Source organism: Triticum urartu, chromosome 2A (genome assembly GCF_056163025.1).
Source record: "Triticum urartu cultivar PI428250 chromosome 2A, HENAU_Tu73, whole genome shotgun sequence".
NCBI classification, from domain to species: Eukaryota; Viridiplantae; Streptophyta; class Magnoliopsida; order Poales; family Poaceae; genus Triticum; species Triticum urartu.
In genome coordinates this window covers 329,003,471-329,011,290 of record NC_141874.1, presented here as the reverse complement: position 1 = coordinate 329,011,290, position 7,820 = coordinate 329,003,471, and the positions used below count along the sequence as shown (strand labels likewise).

The 7,820-nt window shown below is 46.5% G+C and overlaps 1 long non-coding RNA gene across 1 annotated transcript; it reads right to left on the bottom strand.

Annotated features, from left to right (window-relative positions):
- Nucleotides 1-5,205: 5,205 nt before the first annotated feature.
- On the bottom strand, nt 5,206-5,562 carry LOC147984994 (uncharacterized). The gene is made up of 3 exons (XR_015615089.1): nt 5,522-5,562; nt 5,367-5,429; nt 5,206-5,277 (listed from the first exon to the last, which is right to left on the bottom strand). It is a non-coding gene; the product is annotated as an uncharacterized LOC147984994 (long non-coding RNA).
- Nucleotides 5,563-7,820: the final 2,258 nt, after the last annotated feature.

The window sequence follows — 7,820 nt, the reverse complement described above, 5'->3', positions numbered from 1 at the left end:
AATATGCTCATGTGGATTTTCTGGAATTGTTGCTTGTTGTTTCAGGCCTCATTTAAACTTGCCTAGATAGGTAGTTCATGTATGTTCACCCTCTTTCCATGTTTAAAAATATTTAATATTGTTTTGTACATAACCGAGAGAGAACTAAATAAGTCATGTGGTGTTCTGTCAATATGCAACTCGTTGCATATTGAGCTCCACTTAATTTGTAGTATTGGTTGTTGCACTTTGCCATGCCATGCCTCATTATACCGGACATGCATCATACTTGATTGTGCATCATGCCATGTTTATGTGATGGTTGTTTACCATGTTGTTTGCTTCTTTCTGGTGTTGCTTCTTCTTGTTAGTTCCGGTAACGTTGCGTTTTGACGATCCGTTCGACTACGTCCGTTTGTCTACTTCACGGACTCGTTCTTCTTCCTTGCGGGATTTCAGGCAAGACGACCATACCCTCGAAATCACTTTTATCTTTGCTTTCTAGTTGTTCGCTCTACCGCTATGTTGCACTACCTACCACTTGTTTATCATTCCTCCCATATTGCCATGTCAAGCCTCTAACCCACCTTCCTAGCAAACCATTGTTTGGCTATGTTACCGCTTTTGCTCAGCCACTCTTATAACGTTGTTAGTTGCATGTGAGGTTGAAGTTTGTTCCATATTGGAACATGGATATGTTGGGATATCACAATATCTCTTATTTAGTTAAAGCATCTATATACTTGGTAAAGGGTGGAAGGCTCGGCCTTATGCCTGGTGTTTTGTTCCACTCTTGCCGCCCTAGTTTCCACCATACCAGTGTTATGTTCCTTGATTTTGTGTCCCTTAAACGATGATGGGTATGGGACCCTCTTGACAATACGCTTTGAATAAAACTCCTCTAGCAAGGCCCAACCTTGGTAGTCGCGCTCCCGAGGGTCATCTTTATTTTAACCCCTCGGGCCAGTGCTTCTCTAAGTGTTGGTATGAAACGGGCAGCCTGTGGGGCCACCTCGGGGAAACTTGAGGGTTGGTTTTACTCGTAGCTTATCCCATCCGGTGTGCCGTAAGAACGAGATATGTGCAGCTGCTATCGGGATTTGTCGGCACAGTCAGGCAGTCTTGCTAGTTTAGTTTTACCATTGTCGAAATGTCTTGTGCACCGGGATTCCGAGTCTGATCGGGTGTCTTGCGATGGAGGATTGTCTCCGCGGATCGTGAGCTTGTGATGGGCTAAGTTGGGACACCCCTGCAGGGTATAAACTTTCAAAAGCCGTGCCCGCGGTTATGTGGCGGATGGGAATTTGTTAATGTCCAGTTGTAGAGAACTTGGCACTTAATTTAATTAAAATGCATCAACATCGTGTGTAGCCATGATGGTCTCTTTTCGGCGGAGTTCGGGAAGTCAACACGGTCTTGTGTTATGCTTGAACGTAAGTAGTTTCAGGATCACTTCTTGATCACTTCTAGCTTCTCGACCGTTGCGCTGCTTCTCTTCTCACTCTTATTTGCGTACATTAGGTGATGTCTACTACACAACCTTTTCTTGTAGATGTTGTTGGGCCTCCAAGTGCGGAGGTTTGTAGGACAGCAGCAAATTTCCCTCAAGTGGATGACCTAAGGTTTATCAATCCGTGGGAGGCGTAGGATGGAGATGGTCTCCCTCAAACAACCCTGCAACCAAATAACAAAGAGTCTCTTGTGTCCCCAACACACCCAATACAATGGTAAATTGTATAGGTGCACTAGTTCAGTGAAGAGATGGTGATACAAGTGCAATATGGATGGTAGATATAGGTTTTTTTAATCTGAAAATATAAAAACAGCAAGGTAACTAATGATAAAAGTGAGCACAAACAGTATTGCAATGCTAGGAAACAAGGCCTAGGGTTCATACTTTCACTAGTGTAAGTCCTCTCAACAATAATAACATAATTGGATCATAGAACTATCCCTCAACATGCAACAAAGAGTCACTCCAAAGTCACTAATAGCGGAGAACAAACGAAGAGATTACGGTAGGGTACGAAACCACCTCAAAGTTATCCTTTCTGATCGATCTATCATAGAGTTCGTACTAGAATAACACCTTAAGACACAAATCAACCAAAACCCTAATGTCACCTAGATACTCCAATGTCATCTCAAGTATCCGTGGGTATGATTATACGACATGCATCACGCAATCTCAGATTCATCTATTCAACCAACACAAAGAACTTCAAAGAGTGCCCCAAAGTTTCTACCGGCGAGTCAAGACAAAAATGTGTGCCAACCCCTATGCATAAGTTCACGAGGTCACGGAACTCGCAAGTTGATCACCAAAACATACATCAAGTGGATCACGCGATATCCCATTGTCACCACAGATAAGCACATGCAACACATACATCAAGTGTTCTCAAATCCTTAAAGACTCAATCCGATAAGATAACTTCAAAAGGAAAACACAATCCATTACAAGATAGTAGAGGGGGAGAAACATCATAAGATCCAACTATAATAGCAAAGCTCGGGATACATCAAGATCGTTCCGAATAAAGAACATCAGAGAGAGAGATCAAACACATAGCTACTGGTACATACCCTCTACCCCGAGGGAGAACTACTCCCTCCTCGTCATGGAGAGCGCCGGGATGATGAAGATGGCCACCGGAGAGGGATTCCCCCTCCGGTAGGGTGCCGGAACGGGTCTAGATTGGTTTTCGGTGGGTACGGAGGCTTGTGGCGGCGGAACTTCCGATCTAGGTTTCTTTCTGGAAGTTTTGAGTTATATAAGAGGTGTTGGAGTCGGGGACAAGTCAGGGGGGGTACCCGAAGCGGCCACGAGGCAGGGGGCGCGCCCAGGGGGGTAGGGCGCGCCCCCACCCTCGTGGTGGCCTTGGGACTCTTATAGCCCACCTCAGGTACTCCGTGGACTCCTTCTGGTCCAAAAATGATCTCCGTGAAATTTCAGGTCAATTGGATTTCGTTCGGTTTTCCTTTTGTGCGATACTCAAAAACAACAAAAAAAACAAAAATTGGCACTGGGCTCTAGGTTAATAGGTTAGTCCCAAAAATCATATAAAATAGCATATAAATGCATATAAAACATCCAAGGTTGATAATATATTAGCACTACAGGAATCAGCTACTTTGCCGTCCGCCACGGCGGACGGCAAAGGCATGAACGGCGGACGGCAAAGGCCTTTGCCGTCAGCCGCGGACGGCAAAAGGTTCCGGCAAAGTAGGCTTCGGTAAACAGCTACTTTGCCGTCTGCTACTGATGGCAAAGTCTTTGCCGTCCGCCGCAGACGGCAAAGAAAGCGCGGCAGACGGCAAAGAAGGCGGACGGCAATAATTGCGCTGTCAGTTCGTTAAGTGGCTAACGGCAGGCCTTTGCCGTCCGCCGCTGACGACAAACTTTCTAGTGTCTTTGCCGTCCGCCATATGATGTCATCTACACGTCACTACATGGCAGGTTCTTTGCCGTCTGCCACTGATGGCAAAGTCTTTGCCGTCTGCCACTGTAGGCAAACTGGCCAAACGGGTCAGCTCCCAGGAAGCACAGCTGGATGCCACGTGCCTTCTTTGCCGTCCGCGGCAGACGGCAAAGAGCCCGTTGCCGTCGGTGGCAGACGGCAAAGAGCCTGCATATTGGCTCTTTTATCTGTTTTTTATTAAATCCAACAATTTTCATCACAAATATAGATGACATATATAGATATATTTCAAAAGGCCATTACAGAGCAAACATATAAGATATCCAACACATAACTTCATCATCCAACCATATATATTACATGCATAGTTCCATCATACATAACAAGTTCAACATAGAGGCATCCAACCATATATATTACAATAGTTTCATCCAACGATACATGCATAGTTCAACGATACAAAAGAAACAGAGAAAGGGATAAGGAGCACTCCATCTATGCAAGCTTTCGTCAAGTGAATGAACTCTGCAAAATGAAAAATAAGAAAGTTAAAACAAGAAGAGTAGAACAAGAAGAAGAGTAGAACAAGAAGAAGACTAGAACAAGAAGAGTAGAACAAGAAGAAGACTAGAACAAGAAGAGTATGTCATTTATGAGCTAACTTACGTGAAATGGATCATATATGAGCTAACTAAGTTGAAATGGGTCATTTATGAGCTAGCTAAGGTGAAATGGATCATTTATGAGCTAACTTAGTTGAAATGGGTCGTTTAACTAAGGTCAAATGAATCGTTTTTCAGGTAACTAAGGTGAAATGGATCTTTTTTAGCTAACTTAGATGAAATGGATCATTTATGAGCTAACTTAGTTGAAATGGATCGTTTTTGAGCTAACTTAGGTGAAATGGATCATTTATGAGCTAATCTAGTTGAAATGGATCTTTTTGAGCTAACTTAGGTGAAATGGATCATATATGAGCTAACTAAGTTGAAATGGGTCGTTTATGAGCTAGCTAAGGTGAAATGGATCATTTATGAGCTAACTTAGTTGAAATGGGTCGTTTATGAGCTAACTAAGGTCAAATGGATCGTTTTTCAGGTAACTAAGGTGAAATGGATCTTTTTTAGCTAACTTAGATGAAATGGATCATTTATGAGCTAACTTAGTTGAAATGGATCATTTTTGAGCTAACTTAGGTGAAATGGATCATTTATGAGCTAATCTAGTTGAAATGGATCTTTTTGAGCTAACTTAGGTAAAATGGATCATTTATAAGCTATTTTAGGTGAAATGGATCGTTTTTTAGGTAACCTAGGTGAAATGGATCGTTTATGAGCTAAATTAGTTGAAATGGATCGTTTATGAGATAACCTAGGTAAGATTGGTCATTTTGGAGTTAATCTAGGTGAAATGGGTCATTTTAAAGCTAACGTAGGTAAAATGGATCATTTAGGAGCTAATCTAGGTAAAATGGGTCATTTTTGAGCTAACTTGGATGAACTGGATCATTTATAAGCTAACCTAGGTAAAATGGGTCATTTTAGAGCTAACCTAGGTAAAATGGATCGTCTATAAGCTAACTAAGCTAATTATGCAATTTTTGACATAAGTAAGCTAAGTACAGATCGTTTTAGAGCTAACTTAGGTAAAATGGATGGTTTTGGAGGTCAGTAAGCTTATTAAGTCATTTTGGAGGTGAAGAAGCTAAGTCTAGGTCATTATGGTAAGCATTGGAGGAAATAAAGCTAAGTCTAGGTCTTTATGCATGTGTTAAGCAAAACACTAGATAAACTTACCAAGATGTAGGAGGTGTAGGAGCGGGGTGGCTCGTGTCGGTAGCTGGAGAAGGATCGTGCGATGCTTGTCTGGAGTTACGCTGCACCAAAGATCATTTCCAATGTCTTGTTAGCATGATGACACTCAAATGTTAAGACTAGCAAGTAATGTCCATTCAATAAAACTCACCGTGGTCCCAGGAGCAATCACTAGCATCGGCGGAGCGGTCTGACCTGTCTTCTCGCACACAGACTGCACATTTGGTTTTGACGACTCAGTCATACTAGTTAGTAATGAGACAAACACTACATGAATGTTTTGGCTAATCTGCAGAAGAAACTTACCACAAGGAGCTCGTACATGGCCCTTGCCTGCATGTCATTCCATGGATAGCGTTGGACAATTCGAAAGAATCAAGGTTATAAATATGCAAATGCATGCATATTTATAACTATGACGCTTTCGAACGGGAGACACATATTGGTTACGCATACTGATGATTCAAGACACATATATAGCTAGCTATCAAGTTTCATCGGAATAGATCAAATAATTAATGGGGGAGGTGGACTTGTCATTTGTGCTCACCCACGAACGAAGGGGCAGAGCTCGTCAAACGCACGGCGAGGTCGTTGAACACCAAACCTCGCAGCGATGAAACAACTGCACATTTAAAACTACACGATCAACACAATTATATATGATGTTTTTCATAACAAAATCGAAAAATATATGACCTAACTAACAATTCACAAATATATGACCCCGTCGGCCTCTGGAAGGCCAAAGAACACCTTTTCAGGAGGTGTCGGTAGTCGGGGTGTCCTGTCGGTGTCGGGGTGCCGTGTCGGGGTCTCGGGGTCGGGGTGTCGGGTCGGGGTCGGGGTGCCGTGTCGGTGTCGGGGTCGGGGTGTCGGGTCCGGCTCGGGGTCGGGGTGTCGGGGTCGGGGTCGGGGTCTCGGGGTCGGGGTGCCGTGTCAGTGTCGGGGTCGGGGTGTCGGGTCAGGCCCGGGGTCGGGGTCTCGGGGTCGGGGTGTCGGGTTGGGTGCCGGGTCGGGGTCGGGGTCTCGGGGTCGGGGTGTCGGGTCAGGCTCGGGGTCGGGGTCTCAGGGTCGGGGTGTCTGGTCGGGGTGCCGGGTCGGGGTCGGGGTGCCGTGTCGGTGTCGGGGTAAGGGTGGGTGTGGTGTCAGGGTGTCGGTGTCGGGGTGTCGTGTCGGTGTCGGGGTCGGGGTCTCGGGGTCGGGGTGTCAGGTCGGGGTGCCGGGTCGGGGTCGGGGTGCCGTGTCGGTGTCGGGGTCGGGGTGTCGGGTCAGGCTCGGGGTCGGGGTGTCGGGGTCGGGGTCGGGGTCGGGGTCGGGGTCTAGGGGTCGGGGTGTCGTGTCGGGGTGTCGGGTCGGGGTCGGGGTGCCGTGTCGGGTCGGGGTGCCGTGTCGGGTCGGGTTTTTCCCTCTTTTTTCCTTTTCTTCTTCTTCCTATTCTTCCTATTCTTCCTTTTCTTCCTTCTTCTTCTTCTTCTTCTTCTTCTTCTTCTTCTTCTTCTTCTTCTTCTTCTTCTTCTTCTTCTTTTTCCTTTTCTTCTTCTCCTCCTCTCCTCTTTTTTCTTCTTCTTCTTCCTCTTCTTCTTTTTTCTTCTCCTCCTCCTCCTCCTCTTCTTCTTCCTTTCCTTTTTCCTCTTCTTCTTCTCCTCCTCTCCTCTTTTTCTCTTCTTCTTCTTCTTTCCTCAAACTAAACTAAACCTAAAACTAAAACTAAAACTAAATCTAAACTAAACATAAACCTAAAACTAATAAAACAGAAAAAAGGAAAAAACTAAATCTAAACCTAAAACTAAACTAAAACTAAACCTAAAACTAAATCTAAACTAAAACTAAAAAAGAAAAAAACAGAAAAAAGGAGGGGGGCTCACCTGGGGCAGGGCCGGTGGAGGAGGGGGGCGGGGCGGTGGAGGAGCTGGCCGGGGCGCCAGGGCGGCCTGGGGCGGCGTTGGGCCGGGCCCGGGGCGATGGGGCGCGGGGCGGCGGGCCGCCGGGGCGGCGGGTGGCCGGGGCGGCGTGGGGCCGGGGCGGGGGGGGGGGGGGGGGGCGACGGGGCGGCGGCGGCGGGGGCGAGAGGCGGCGGTGGTGGGGTGGGAAGTGGGGCGAGGAGAGAACAGAAAGGGGCGGGGGGGTATACGGGCCGTTAGATACTGCCTCTTTGCCGTCCGCCCCTCTTTGCCGTCCGCCTTTTGCCTCTTTGCCGTCTGCTGGTAGACGGCAAAGAGGTGGGCCGTTAAGTTTTTCCCAAACGGGCGGGGGGTGGGGGCCACCTCTCTCTTTGCCGTCTGCCAGCTGACGGCAAAGATTCTTTGCCGTCTGCTGGCGGACGGCAAAGATCTGGCGGACGGCAAAGAGCTTCTTTGTCGTCCGCCAGATCTTTGCCGTCTGCTTTTTGGTAGCTGATGGCAAAGAGCTTCTTTGCCGTCAGCTAGCAGACGGCAAAGAGCTGGCAGATGGCAAATTAGCAGATTCCAGTAGTGTAGCATGGAACTATCAAAAATTATAGATACGTTGGAGACGTATCAAGCATCCCCAAGCTTAATTCCTGCTCGTCCTCGAGTAGGTAAATGATAAAAACAGAATTTTTGATGTGGAATGCTACCTAACA